This window comes from Macaca nemestrina, chromosome 4, assembly GCF_043159975.1.
Source record: "Macaca nemestrina isolate mMacNem1 chromosome 4, mMacNem.hap1, whole genome shotgun sequence".
NCBI lineage: Eukaryota > Metazoa > Chordata > Mammalia > Primates > Cercopithecidae > Macaca > Macaca nemestrina.
Window position 1 is genome coordinate 104761930 of NC_092128.1, and position 14436 is coordinate 104776365.

General features: G+C 39.9%; 1 pseudogene; it reads right to left on the minus strand.

Moving 5' to 3' along the window:
• Positions 1 to 12465: 12465 nt before the first annotated feature.
• On the minus strand, positions 12466 to 13492 carry LOC139362628 (histone-lysine N-methyltransferase SETMAR-like; annotated as a pseudogene).
• Positions 13493 to 14436: the final 944 nt, after the last annotated feature.

A 14436-nucleotide genomic window follows, 5' to 3' on the forward strand; every position in this document is an offset into this window, starting at 1 on the left:
GGCATCAGGGGAGAGGCAATGGCTCCACAGGCGGCCCTTCCCTGACTTGGGAAATTCAAGTAGAGTCTAGAACAGTCCTTACCATACCTCCCATACTTAAAAGGAAAGCTAGGGAGATATTTGTTAAAGAAAACAAAGTTACAGCTAGACAGAAGTTCTGGTGTTCCATACCACTGTAGGATGACTCTAGTTAATATTAACATATAATATAGTTTCAAATGGCTAGAAGGAGGATATTGAATATTCCCAACACAAATAAATGACAAACGTTTGAGATGATAGCTAATTACCATAATATGATCACTATACATTATATGTATCAAAAACACCATTTTGTACCCCATGAATGTGTACAATCATTATGTGTCAATTTTTAAAAAGCATAAAAAAGATAATAAAATCAGAAAAAAATAAAGTTAAAAAAAAGAGGGAGCTTTTAAATGATTCCAAATCATAGAGGTGACAGGGAGGAAAATAAAAATAAGTGGATTAGGGGCTGCAGGGGGCATCTGAAGCCCATTTGTCTTCCTGTTGCGAGTGTCCTCAGGGACTGGTCTCTTAAGATGTGTTTGTTGTTATTGTTCGGCTACGCCCATCCTTTTTCTATATCTAAGACTTGAAGGATTCTTCATTTTATTTTATTTTTTTGTTCTGCTTTTCCTGCTCAAAGCATCCCTGCCTACTCTTGGTGGTATCAGTGAGGTTCCTGCAGCCAGGGCCAAGAACATGGGATTTACAGTCAGGGAAAACTGTCTTTATACTCCAGGCTGTCTGTTAACATTGAGTGTGACCTTGAACAAGTTGCTTAATCTTTTTGAACCCCTGTTTCATTGACTGTAAAATGAAGACAATTCATCCTCATTAAATCGTTGTGAGAATTTTAATGAGATTGGATATTTTCCTCCACCACTCCTTTCTCTGCCCTTTATAAAAATAGATGGACCACTTACAAATTAGATGTTTTAAAGTCTGAGGCAGCCTCTCTTGTCATTTCCAAGAGATGAAACTTGGCAGGCTAAGTGCCTGATTTTTGAAAGTACTTTGCTAATATATATATATATATATATATATAATGCACGATGGGGGAGTTTGTCACTCACTTCTTTTAAAACAAGCTCCCACAGGTCTAAGAATGTTTAAAACAGAAATTTATTTAAATGCAGACACAGATCATAGAAGGACAAAATCCTCATGGACAGTCAGGTGAAAGACTATTTAATCAGAGCATATAGTCTGGAATTCCTATATGTCCTGGGTTTTTTCTCCCTTCCATTTTTGGACAAAGACCTGTGCCAGGAGAATCACAGGAAAGCCAAAAGTTCCTACGGGAGTAAATTTAAAATTCCAGATATAGAAATGCATCATTTTTTGTTTGCCAAATATCATTTTTACCTCAAAGACTGTGGCAATAGGGCTGTGATCTGAAACCTCTGATAGGGCATGGCTGTTCTTTGGGTCATACTATGTACATCACCCATTTGGGGGTCCCTCACCCCTTACCAGCCAGCAAATTGAGGATTAGAGAGGTGGAGTGTACTGCTCAAATATATGCAGCTATAATAATCCCATAATCCCCATGTGTCATGGGAGGGACCCAGTGGGAGGTAATTGAATCATGGGGGTGGATTTTTCCCATGCTGTTCTTGTGATAGTAAGTCTCAGCAGATCTGATGGTTTTATAAATGGGAGTTCCCCTGCACAGGCTCTTTTCCCTGCCACCATGTAAAACATGCCTTTTCTCCTCCTTTGCCTTCCACCATGATTGTGAGGCCTCCCCAGCCATGTGGAACTGTGAGTCCATTACATCTTCTTTTTATTTATAAATTATCCAGTCTCGGGTATGTCTTTAGTAGCAGCATGAGAATGGCTAATACAACAGAGTAAAACAACTTATTTAGAGTCACATCAACTTCCTTTCCCCTACATCCTTAACCCCTGGAAACCACTCATATATTTTCCATTTCTTTAATTTTGTCATTTAAGAATATTATATAAATGACACAGACTATTCATTTTAACAGATTAACATGTTAACTGTTCAAGCGAAGTATAGAAACCTGACTTTCATTTAAGTCCTTTTGCTTTCCCCCATTTATAATTGTCTAGAATATTTTCTCAGCACATTTGGAGAAACACGTTAGACAATATTATAATTTTCATTTCAGCTATCAAGCACAATTTCCTTCTCCAGGTGAAGGAAATTCTATGATATTTAGTTACATTTAGTCTTTCCATTGTTTTTTCTTCCTTCTGGATGTTCTAAGATTCCTTTTTTTCCTGCCATTCTAAGACAAAATTTCTTACTGTTTTTGTCATCTGAAAATGTCTTGATTTCTTCTTAATTCCTGAAGGATTTTTTCTACCTGGAAATAGAATCTGGGTTGATAGATTGTGTGTGTGTGTGTGTGTGTGTGTTTGTGTGTGTGTGTTTGCTTATTTGTTTTTTCATTTGAAAAATGTGCCATTCCCTCCAGGTCTCCATGGTTTCTGATGTGAAATATGTTGTCATCCGAATTGTTTTCCCATGTAGGGATCATGTAACTTCCTACTTTCTGCTCTCTAGAATGTTCCTTGGTCTTTTATTTTCAGAAGCTTGGCTAGAATATGTCTTTGTGTAGATTTACTTGGACTATGCTGCTTGAGATTCACCCAGGTTCTTGAATCTGGGTTTATATAATTTGCCTTGGGAAATTTTAGTCATTGTTTTTCTACACCTTTTTTGGCCCCACTCTTTCTCTTCTCCTTCTGGGACAATGATGCTGTGAAAGTTAAATCTTTCGTTATAATTTCACAGGTCCCTAAAGCCATGTTCATGTTTTCCCCAGTCCATTTTTTCTGTTTTTCAGATTGAGTCATTTCCATTGTTCTGTCTTAAAAGTTATTGATTTTTTCTTACATTCTTTTCATCTGCTATTGATTCCATCTCTGAGTTTTTTTAAATTCTGTTATTGTATTTTACAGTTCTAAAATTTGCATTTAACTTTTCTTTATATCTTCTATTCCTTTGCTAAGATTTTGTAGTTTTTCTTTTGTTTCAAACATGTTCTTAATTGCTCATTGAAGCATTTTTATGATGCATGTTTAAAAATATTTGTCAAATAATTCCAACATCAGTGCCATCTCAGTTGGTATCTGCTGATTGTCTTTTCTCATTTACTCAAGATTTTCCTGGTTCTTGATATGATGAGTGACTAATTTTCAGCCATATCCTGGAAATTTTGGGCATTATTTTGTGAGACTCTTATTTAAACTTCCTGTTTTAGCCAGTCTATGAATTTGCTAGTGCTGCCATAACAAAACAACACAGTCTGGGTGGTATGGTATTTTACTTTATTTTCTCACAGTTCTGGAGGCTAGAAGTCCAAGATCATGGTGCTGGCAGGGGTGGTTTTCATTGAGGTCTCTCCTTGGCTTGCAGGTGACTGCTTTCTTGCTGCCTTTTCACATGGTAGTCCCTCTGTATATGTGCACACCTGGTGTCTATGTGTGTCCATAATCTATTTTTCTTATGAGGACATGAGTCAGATTGGACAGAGGCACACCCAAACAGCCTCACTGTCACCTAATTACCTCTTAAAAAGCCCTATTGCCAAACATAATCACATTCTGAGTTTCTGGGAGTTAGGGCTTTAACATATTAATTAAGAGGGCCGCAGTTCAGTTCATAAAGAACTGTCTTCTAACACTGCACTGGCAAAGGAAGTAGAAATGCCTCCTTGTTACTGGAGGTGGAGAAGTGCATGTTTCCCACCCAGCCTCCACTGACACCTTTATGGGGGCATCTTATTTCTAATGCTGGGCAGGAGTAGAAGGTAAGGCTCCCCTCTTGGCCTCTGCTAACACCACTCTGATGAGAGGGGACACATGGTTACTGTTTCTCCCATGGCCTCCACTGACTCTTATCAGAGAGGTGCTCCCTATTACCACTGATGGCAAGGAAAGTCCTAGTTCCCTACCCAACCTTCTCTGATACCACCCTAACAGGAGACTTGGGACATATGTTACAGCACATGGTGAGTGTAGAAGTCTAGGCTCCTGGTTGGTCTTTGCAGATGGGATGGAGGTGGGCCCCATCTTGTTTTCATAGTGTCTTCCTAGAATAGGGCAGTTATTGTCTAAACATTTTTTGTCTTGGTGTTCCTTTCTCGGTCTAGGTTACAGAAATAATGCATTTCTTGGGCCTTTTTTGTCTATACTCTGTGGTGTTTTTGTGTTGCTAATTTCTCTAGTTTCTCCAGCTCCCAGCCTAGGAAAAAAAAAAGCCAGGGAACTAACCGTTGTGTCATTCCTTGGATCCCAAGGACCCTAGCCAGTCTGCCTTCTTATGGTCACATTTTAGAGTTTTTTTGTTTGTTTGTTTTACATATGATACCCAGCCCTTCTAGTACTTTCACAGTTCTATTTTTTAATGTTTAATCCATTTGGAAGCTATTGTAGTTTATTGTGCTGCTGAACCACTATTTTGACAAATGTCAAATCAACTTATCAAGGACCATAAAAAACCCTTTTGCATGTTGATTCCAATTGAACCCTTTGGCATGTTGGTTTCAATTGCACATTATTTTGTAGATCTGTTTAAAGAGTAACCCTATTTTTATTTTAAAGAGTAACCCTATTTTTATACACGAGAATACTGAGTCTAAGCACTGAGTATCAGTGCTGTACATGCAGTATCTCATTTAGTCCTCTCAATAACCCCTGCAAAAACACTTTCATTTTACTAACAAGAACATTTATAACCTTGCCTATGGACACATATTAATTAACAACTAAGTTGGGGTCATAATTTAAGTGTTCTGACTTCTACTCAATTTTTCTTTCCTTATGTGTACAGAAGCCAAAACACTTTTTCTCCTAGGATTAAAGATTGTTTAGAATCTGCTAAAATTAGATAAACAAAGCACTGTTATTGTATATCTATCACCAGAAACATGGCAATGCTTTAGAGAGATATATTTTCAACATCCTTCTTTGTAATATATTTGTTACAGTGAGATATTTTTAATAACTTGCCAGCTCCCATCCCATGGGAGGAAAAAAACAGCAAGCATGAACAACTCACATCATGGAAATAAAAACAAAGAGGCATTTTAAATAATAACCTGGATATCATTAAAATGTTTTTCCTTTATTACACAGCATTGTAATTGCCTTAAATGGTTATGGTTCAAAGGAGAAGAAAAATATGCCCCTTTCTTGCTATATGAAGTCCCCCACTCAAATTCCCTTCAAGAATCACCTTTCTAAAGTTTAGTGAATGGAACCTAAAGGAGAAATTAAATGAAGAAAAGAATCAAAGTACTTCTGAAATAGTGCAAACCATCATTTCCATGCACGCTGGAGCAGGAGCAATTTGGAAATGGGGGAAATGGGGCTGAATGTCCCACAACCCATGACAGTAGTTAAAATAATTTTCTAAGAAAATTTAACAATGACACAACAATGTAGATAGAGTTTGAAGAGAAAAGAAAGGCAGAAGAAGGGATCTTAAGAGCTGTAAGACGTGGCATTCTGTTTGAAGAGCAGTCAAAGACTCAGGCTCTTGGCCTGGAAATCACCCATGGCTAGACCGAAAAGCAATCTTCCATTTAGGTGGCTCTCACAGGTCTCAGAGCTACTCAGAAGGGCTCGGCATCCTTGGAATCTCCCAGTGCAGCCTGACAGGAGTCTCAGGCCTAGGGCCTCCCATGTAGAGGCAACAATTATGTTCTGGGAGTGTATTAGTTATCTACTGCTGTGTAACAAACAATGTACTCCAAAATTTAATGGCTTAAAACAACAATTCTTGTCATCTCAGAGAAACTGCAATCAAGGTATCATCCTGGGAGTGCAGCAGATTTCAAGCCTCAGTGGGGAGAGATCTGTCCCCTAGTACATTCACATGGTTTGGCTGCATTCAATTCCTCATGGACTATTGCAAGGAGAACCTCAGTTACACAGTTGCTTTCTGTTCCTCACCATGTGAGTCTCTCCATAGGATAGCTCACAGCAGTGGCAGTTTGCTTCATCAGAGCCAGCAAGAGAAGGCAAAAGTAGGGAAGTCTTTTGTAACTTAATTTTGGCACTGGAATTCCATCACTTTTGCTGTATTTTGTATGGTAGAGGCAAGTCACTAAGGTCTAGTCCACACTCCAGGGGAAGCTTTTATGCAAGGGGCAGGGATCATTGGAAACTATGTCTGAAACTGCCTCCACAGGGAGTGAAATATTAGTTAACAGTGCTTGACTAAAATAATTAGACTCACTCAAGACAGTGCCTGTAAAGGACATAGGGATCTTCAGGTATGGGAAACATCTAAAATGGAATTGCTAAGCTGGCAGCAATTCCAGAGTGGAGGCTCTACTCTCTCTCATGGGCTGCATGATCTCTTAGGGCTGCATCTCTGGTCTCTTCTGCTATTCTTAGCCAATTGGCTATTTTTGCTTATGGATAGTCTTGTGCATGGCCCATCAAGGCCTCTGTGCTGGGCTGCCGCTTGCTCTATTTGCCTTCTAGATTCATTTCCATCATTCTCCATCCTAATCTTGCCCCAGAAGTTTGTACCACTGGGCTCCTTTTCCTTCTGGCTTCGGATTGGCTTTGTCTGTTCTGGCTAAAGATGGAGGAAATAAAAAGAGCAAGGTCTTATTTTTCATCTCCGTTTTTGTCCCTCACCTGCAGATCACAGCTCCTGCCACATGGCTCTCTCTTTGCTGCTCTACCTGCATTCTAGTGACTGCTTCTCTCTTGCTTTTTCCGGCCTTTTGGTGGTGAGAGTGTTTGCCATGACTAGACCTGGGGTATCACATGATTCCTTGTAGTTTTCCCACGCCCACTCACACCTTTACAAATAGCCTATTTTTAAAACTTCCTCTAATACATTTGAGCATGCCATCTGTTCTGCTGCAGAGATCCTGATTGAGGTAGCCTTCTTTGACCCCCAAGTCTACCTCTTGACATTAGGGGATCAGTTTCTTTCACTTATCTCTGTTGTTTGATTTCACCTTTAGATTTCCAAGAGAGAAATCTAATTATTCAATAAAAATTTTTGATTGCTTATGCCACTTCTGGATCAAAGCACATTCCTATTCTAATTAACTGTGGTTATTGGCTGAGGATGAGATGGGAGTCACAGTTGTCTTGGGAAGGGTAGATTGCCTCAGAAATGCATATGTGTTAGAAAACACATTACTCTCATCTCTAGAATATGATGAGGGGGCTGTAAAATTCTCCTCTATATAAAACCTTGCTTTTGGCTGGGCATGGTGACTCATGCCCATAATCCCAGCACTTTGGGAGGCCAAGGCGGGAGGATCATGAGGTCAAGAGATGGAGACCATCCTGGCCAAAATGGTGAAACCCAGTCTCTACTAAAAATACAAAAATTAGCTGGGTGTGGAGGTGCATGTCTGCAGTCCCAGCTACCTGGGAGGCTGAGGCAGGAGAACTGCTCAAACCCGGGAGGCAGAGGTTGCAGTGAGCCAAGATCGTGTCACGGTACTAGCCTGGCGACAGAGTAAGACTCTGTCTTAAAAAAAAAAGAAAAAAGAAAAAAAAAAGCTTGCTTTCAGTGGCCTCCCTGATTTGAGCCCAGGAACCCAGTCTGTCCTTTCTACCTGGAGATAAATGCACAGTGTAGTTCTTGTACAATCTCTGCTCCTCTGATCCTGCTCAGGAATAAAGAACAGTAGCTGCGCAGGTGTGCTATCTTTGTCTACAGTGAGAAAAAGGAGAGTGTGACTGGGGATGCACCTTACCTGGAATTACGCAACTATCAAATGGAAGAATTAGGATTCAAGACCAGGTGAACCTGTTGTTAGTATTTAACTTATCAGAATATTTCTCATATTTTTTTACACTGATGGTCTACTTCTGGAAAAAAATTATCAATGCTTATTCCCTCCAGGGTGTTTTTAGGTTACCATGGAATAACACTTAATTGTGAATAGATGGTGCTGCACTGTTCTAAATTTAACAGAAAAGGTGGTTTCCTGGGGCTTTTGATATCTTACCAGGTGGCAAGTAGACTGCCCATTTTGGGGTTTGCTTTTGTCAGATAAGTGAAGAGAGGGCCATCTCTTTGCTAGGCTTTGAATATTTGTGGCCCTCCAAAATTCATGTGTTGAAACTTAACCACCACTGTGGTGGTATTATGAGATGACACTTTTGAGAGGTGATTAGGATGAGGGCTGAGCCCTCATGAATGGGATTAGTGCCCTTATAAATGAGGCCCCAGCGAGCTGTGTTATTTCTTCCACCGTGTGAGAATATGGTGAGAAGATGCCTTCTGTGAACCAGGAAGTGAGCTCTCACCAGACACAGAATGTGCTGCTGCCTCAATCTTGGAATTCCTAGCCTTCAAAACTGTGAGAAATAAATTTCCATTATTTATAATATCTAGTTGATAGTATTTTGTTATAGCAGCCTGAACAGACTAAGACAATTGTTACCAAGAAGAGGAAGACATACCACTTCTACAAAATACCTAAGTGGGAATTTTAGGTATTTGTTACAGTGCTGCTAAAATGTCAAAGCAGCTTGGAACTGATAATAGGCAGAGGGAGGAGGGTTTCTAAGTGAATACTAGACAAACCTACATTGGTGTGAAGAAACCTTAAAGGGTGATTACGTTGAGGACCCAGAAGAGTACTGTAGTGAGAGCCTAAATGTTCCTAGAAAATGCCTAAGTGGTTGTTAACTGAATGTTGGTAGAAATATGGACAGTAAAGGCCATTCTGCTGATGTCTCAGGTGGAATGGAGGAACATGTCATTGAAAACTTGAGGAAAGGGGATCCTTGTTATAAAGTGGCAACAGGCTTGGCTGAATAGAGTTTGTCCTAGAATTCTATGTAAAGTAGAATGTGTGACCAATTGGATATTTAGCTGAAACTATTTCTAGGCAGAGTGCTGAAGCTTAGTGTCTTTTGACTCCTTACAGTAAATGCAAGAAGAGAGAAATGATTCAATGATAGAATTATTAATCAAAAGGAAAGCAGAATACAAATATCTGGGAAATTCTTATTCATATTGAAAGGAATGAGAAAGCATGTCTGGGAGAGAAAACCGAGGGTGTGAAAAAGTGACCACTTGATAAGATTAGTATGGATGAGCCATCTGAGCGGAGCCAGGACTTATTGTACAAGACAATAAAAGAGTAACCTAGAAGGCATTTCGGACATCATGTTGCTGCTCTTCCCATCATAGGCCCAGAGTTCCAGGGCCTGGGAGATAAAACGATTTCAAAGGAGGAGGCATGGACACTTGCAGGATCTTAGTGCTTGCTACTAGGCACTGCCTCAAGGCTCTGTTCTCCACACTTCATTGCCAAGCTTCTTGGTTGCCCCCAGTGCAGCTCCAGCAGACCCTGGTATGGTGTGCATTGCATCCAGCAAAGATGTGGAGTCATGGCTGCCTTCACCCAGATTTCAAAGGATGACCTGCTGAGCTGTGCAGCCCAAGCAGAGATTTGCTGTGGGGGCGAGACCACTGTAGAGAGACCCCACCAGGGCAATTCCTAGTGCAGTCATAGGGGTAGAGCCATCCACTGTGACCTCAGACCCTTAGAGCCACTGGTGCATGATTCCCGCTGTGGGTGGGAGGGCCACAGGCACGTGTCTGAGGCACAGAGCCACTGAGGAGGTAGGGCTGCTGCAGAGAGCCACCATGGGGGTGGGGCCTCTCAAAGCCATGGGGCAGGACTGCTGCCACAGAGAATTGGAAGGTGGGACCTCCGCCGCAATGGACCTGGAGGGCAATGAAGCATCTAGTCAAAGAGGGCTATTCTTGAGCTCCAAGTTTTAGACTTGCTCAGAACCTGTTATTCCCTTTCTTTTCTATGTATTTCTCTTGAAATGGGAATGTCTATCCTATGCTTAGAGCCTCACTATATTTTAGAAGCACACAACATTTGATTTCACAGGTTCACAGCTGGGGAGAGAAATTTGCCTCAGGATGAATCATACCTTGAGTCTCACCCATATCTAATATAGATGAAATTTAGCTAAGAGTCTGGATTTTAGACTTTTGAGTTAATGCTGGAACAAGCTAAAACTTTAGTGACTGGGATAGAATGAATGTATTTCACATGTGAGAAGGACATGGATTTTTGGGGACCAGGGACAAAATGCTATGGTCTGAGTGTTTGTGTCCCATACCCCTTCCCACCCCCCATCCTAAGTTGTATCTTGAAATCTAAGCATCAATGTGATGATATTTAGCAAGTAGGGTTTTAGGGAGGTGATTAGTTCATGAGGGTGGAGCCCTCATGAATAGAATTAGTGCCCTTATAAAAGGAACTCCAAAGACAAAGCTGGCTTGTCCTTTTTACCATATGAGGACACATGGCAAGAAGTTGCCATTCTATGAACCAAGACTTGAATAGTTACCAGACACCAAATCTGCCTATGCCTTAATCTCAGAATTCCAAACCTCTAGACTTGTGAGAAATACATTTCTGTTTCTCTCTGCCACCCAGTTTATGGCATTTTGCTATAGCAGCCCAAATGAACTGAGTCACTCTTTTACCTGTGAATTAGTGGAGAAGGTTTGGCACCAAGTATTCTGAGTCCTGAGGATGGGATGAAAAATAAACTTCAAGCATCTTTTATCTGGAAAGCCCTCCCTCATTCTCTGACTTGGATGCCAATCTCTTCCACTCCCCAACAGTATCAACTAATATCTCCAATATAGCCTGTGTCATTCTCCAGTCTAATTAATAACCCTTGTATTGTATCAGAAGCTCCATGAGGCCAGGTATTATGCTTTGCTCATTTCTGTAACACCAAGACACCAGGTGGAGTCTAGCAGATATGTTTCATGAATGAGAGAGTTCATCTATTCAAGAATTGAGACCCCAGGGTCTCTCTACAATCTTATACGTCATGGCTGCTCAAATAGAGTGGTTTTGAACATCCCAGGCAAGAAAGCTTCCAATTGTGACATCACAGTGGTTAAGCCATTTCAAAATTTAACCAAATAAAATTAACTTTTCAAATTTTTTAATAAAAGAAGAAAGAATAAATGATTTTCCTAAGGCACTAAAGACAGAAGTTGTATAGGTTTCGTTAAGTAACATGGCAAACACTAAATAGTGCTTGGACAATTTCAAAGACAGGCAAGTTATATGGTTTGGCTCTGTGGCCCCATCCAAATCTCATCTCAAATTGTAATCTCCAGGTGTTGAGGGAAGGCCCTGATGGGAGGTGACTAAATCATGGGGGCGGTTTCCCCCATGCTGTTCTCATGAGAGTGAATGAGTTCTCATGAGAGCTGATGATTTCAAAGTATATGGCTGTTCCCATTTCTCTCGGTCTCTCTGGTCTGACACCATGTGAAGAAGGTCCTTGCTTTCCCTTTGCCTTCCACCATGATTGTCAGTTTCCTAAGGCCTCCCCAGTCATGCAGAACTGTGAGTCAATTAAGCCTCTTTCTTTTATAAATTACCCAGTCTTAAGCAGTTCTTTATAGCAGTGTGAAAACAGACCAATACAGCAAGCCACATTTTGTAAGCCTCACCCTGTCATCATTACATAAAGAGAATTGTGAAAAGACTAAGTGGAAAGACAGAATGTAAGAATTTAAAAGAGCATGTAGTGTGGAGTTACAGACCTCAATTAGAGCTATGTGTGTTTGGGCAAGTAGCTTAACTTTGAGCCTGTTTTTCTCATATAATGGGAATAATGTTATCTAATCTCACTGGAATTATTGATTTAAATTGTATGTGAAACACTTAGCATAGTGGCCAGCACATGGTATTCCTCAACAATTGGTAAATATTAATGTTTTATAATTATAAACCATCAACCATCTACTTAAGCCTGATAGTCTAAATATATCAATGTTAAAATGACAGCAAAAGATCCTGCCCAGTGTCCACCAATGACAAGTGAGTTTCCTCCTCCAAGGAAAGCTGCTGGAAACATCATAACCTAGGCAAGAAGGTGATTGTTGGAGGTCTCTCCTATGAGAGACATTCCTCCTGCCACCACTAGGGCAGACTTCATCTTCTTTCTCTGGGTGTCTCATAGGAGTATCTCTCAGTTACTGCAGAGCTCGGTTATGCCACTTCACCAAAAGGCTTTCCCAATAAACATACATTTCCCTTTGATGTGACTCATGACTCCTCTGTACCTATAAGATGTTGCAGCATCAAAAGGCATCTCTGTGTCTGTTGCTTGAGTGTTCATTGTCTCAAGGGGCCCTCAGATGATTTATAAACTAGGTTATATTTAAGAGAAAAAAAGATAATTGTAAAATCCACATTTGGAATGCTACAGGACTTCTATAGGATATTTTAAGTTTTAGGAGAAATCAGAAACCAGATAACTCCAGTAAAGAACTGGATAAGCCTGTCAAGCTCACCTGTCTCCTATAACATCACACTAAGAAACCAGTCCAGAGTTAATTCTATAAGGTTGGTGCAAAAGTAACTGCAATTTTGGGCCAGAAATCTTAAATCATTATAATTAGGCTCAAACATATCCTTATTAACCAAAATAGGAATTATTACAGTCAACACTTTTTTGCCAACAGAAATAAGTTTGTTTATTTCTGTTGCATAAAAATCCGTGCTTTGGGATTCGACAAACTCTTGGAAAGCATTTTCTACATCCTGCTGGTTGTGGAAGCGTTTTCCCTGCAAGAGCTGTCGAGATGCTGGAAGAAGTGATAGTCAGCTGGTGAGAGGTCAGGTGAATATGGTGGATGAGGCAAAACTTCATAGCCCAATTTGTTCCACTTTTGAAGCGTTGGTTGTGCCATGTGTGGTCGGGTGTTGTGCAGAATTGGGCCCTTTCTGTTGATCAACGCCAGCTGCAGATGTTGCAGTTTTTGGTGCATTTCATTGATTTGTTGAGCATACCTCTCAGATGGAATGGTTTCACTGAGATTCAGAAAGCTGTAGTGGATCAGACCTGCAGCAGACGACCAAATAGTGACCATAACCTTTTTTTGATGCAAGTTTGGCTTTGGGAAGTGCTTTGGAGCTTCTTCTCAGTCCAACCACTAAGCTGATCATTGCCGGTTGTCATATAAAATCCATTTTTCATTGCATGTCACAATCCAATCAAGAAATAGTTTCTTGTTGTTGCATAGAATAAGAGAAGATGACACTATAAAATGACCATTTTTAAAATTTTTGCTCAGCTCCTGAGGCACCGACCTATTGAGCTTTTTCACCTTTCCAATTTTCTTCAAAGGCTGAAAGACTGTAGCATGGTTGACGTTGAGTTCTTCTGCTAGTTCTCTTGTAGTTGTAAGAGGATCAACTTTGATGATTGCTCTCAATTGGTTGTTGTCAGCTTCCAATGGCCGACCACTATGCTCCTCATCTTCTTCAAGGCTCTTTTCTCCTTTGCAAAAGTTCTTGAACCACTACTGCACTGTACATTCATTAGCAGTTTCTGGGCCAAATGTGTTGCTGATGTTGAGAGTTGTCTCCACTGTTTGTGACCCATTTTGAACTCAAATAAGAAAATTTGCCCAAATTTACTTTTTGTCTAACATCATTTCCATAGTCTAAAGTAAACATAAAATAAACAGTGAGTAATGTCATTAGCAAAAAAAAAAAAAAAAAAGGAATGTGAGAAACGCTCATTAAAATGATGTATAGAAGAACAATATGCTAACCACATTTATTTAAGAATGTACTCCAATATCAAACCACAAATTCTAACAATGCAAAAATTGTAATTACTTTTGCACTCAGTTAATATGTTCATTTATCTGGATTTGCATGTATTTTCTGGGAAAAAGAATATATTAGACAGACTAGTATATTAGTGACACTATTTACTAGCTACATAATCTTGGACAAATTACTTGATCTCTCTGAATCTTACTTTTCTCATCTGTAAAATGGGTATATGGAAACATGCTATGATCTTTGAGGTTTTCTTCAGAAAGAGAAGATGCACTTTTCAAAGCCAATCCTCCTCTTTTCCTTTGCAGTGCTGGACTATTCTTGCACTTTATCAAATATTTCAACTTACAGGGATGGCTGGGGCTGGGCAGAGAGCTGTGGATGTATAAGGAAGAGTAGGCTTTGCTACAGTGAGCCAGGTCATTGCCTACGACTTTGATGTTAACTTTTAAAAACTTTTAAGAAAAACTATAATTTCAAAATTTTCTAAAGTTATTTGGGGAAAAAAAGTCTACAATCTTCAAAAACAAGCTTAAATTTCTCCAGGCATGTAGCCTGCATTCTGATATTATTTAGATAATAACTAGACAAACATCCCTGGTATGTTAAATAATTTGAAAAATCTCAGGTGACATGGATACATCAAAAAGAAAAATTAAGTGATATTAAAAAATAAATGACTGGAATTGTGCCCCATGAAGGATAGAATGTTGGGAACAGACCAGTGCTTCTTCTAAAACAAGTAATAAATCAAGATGAAATGTAAGAATAATTGGCTTAAAGGCAATGGAGATCTGCTGAAGCCATGAGGACCTGA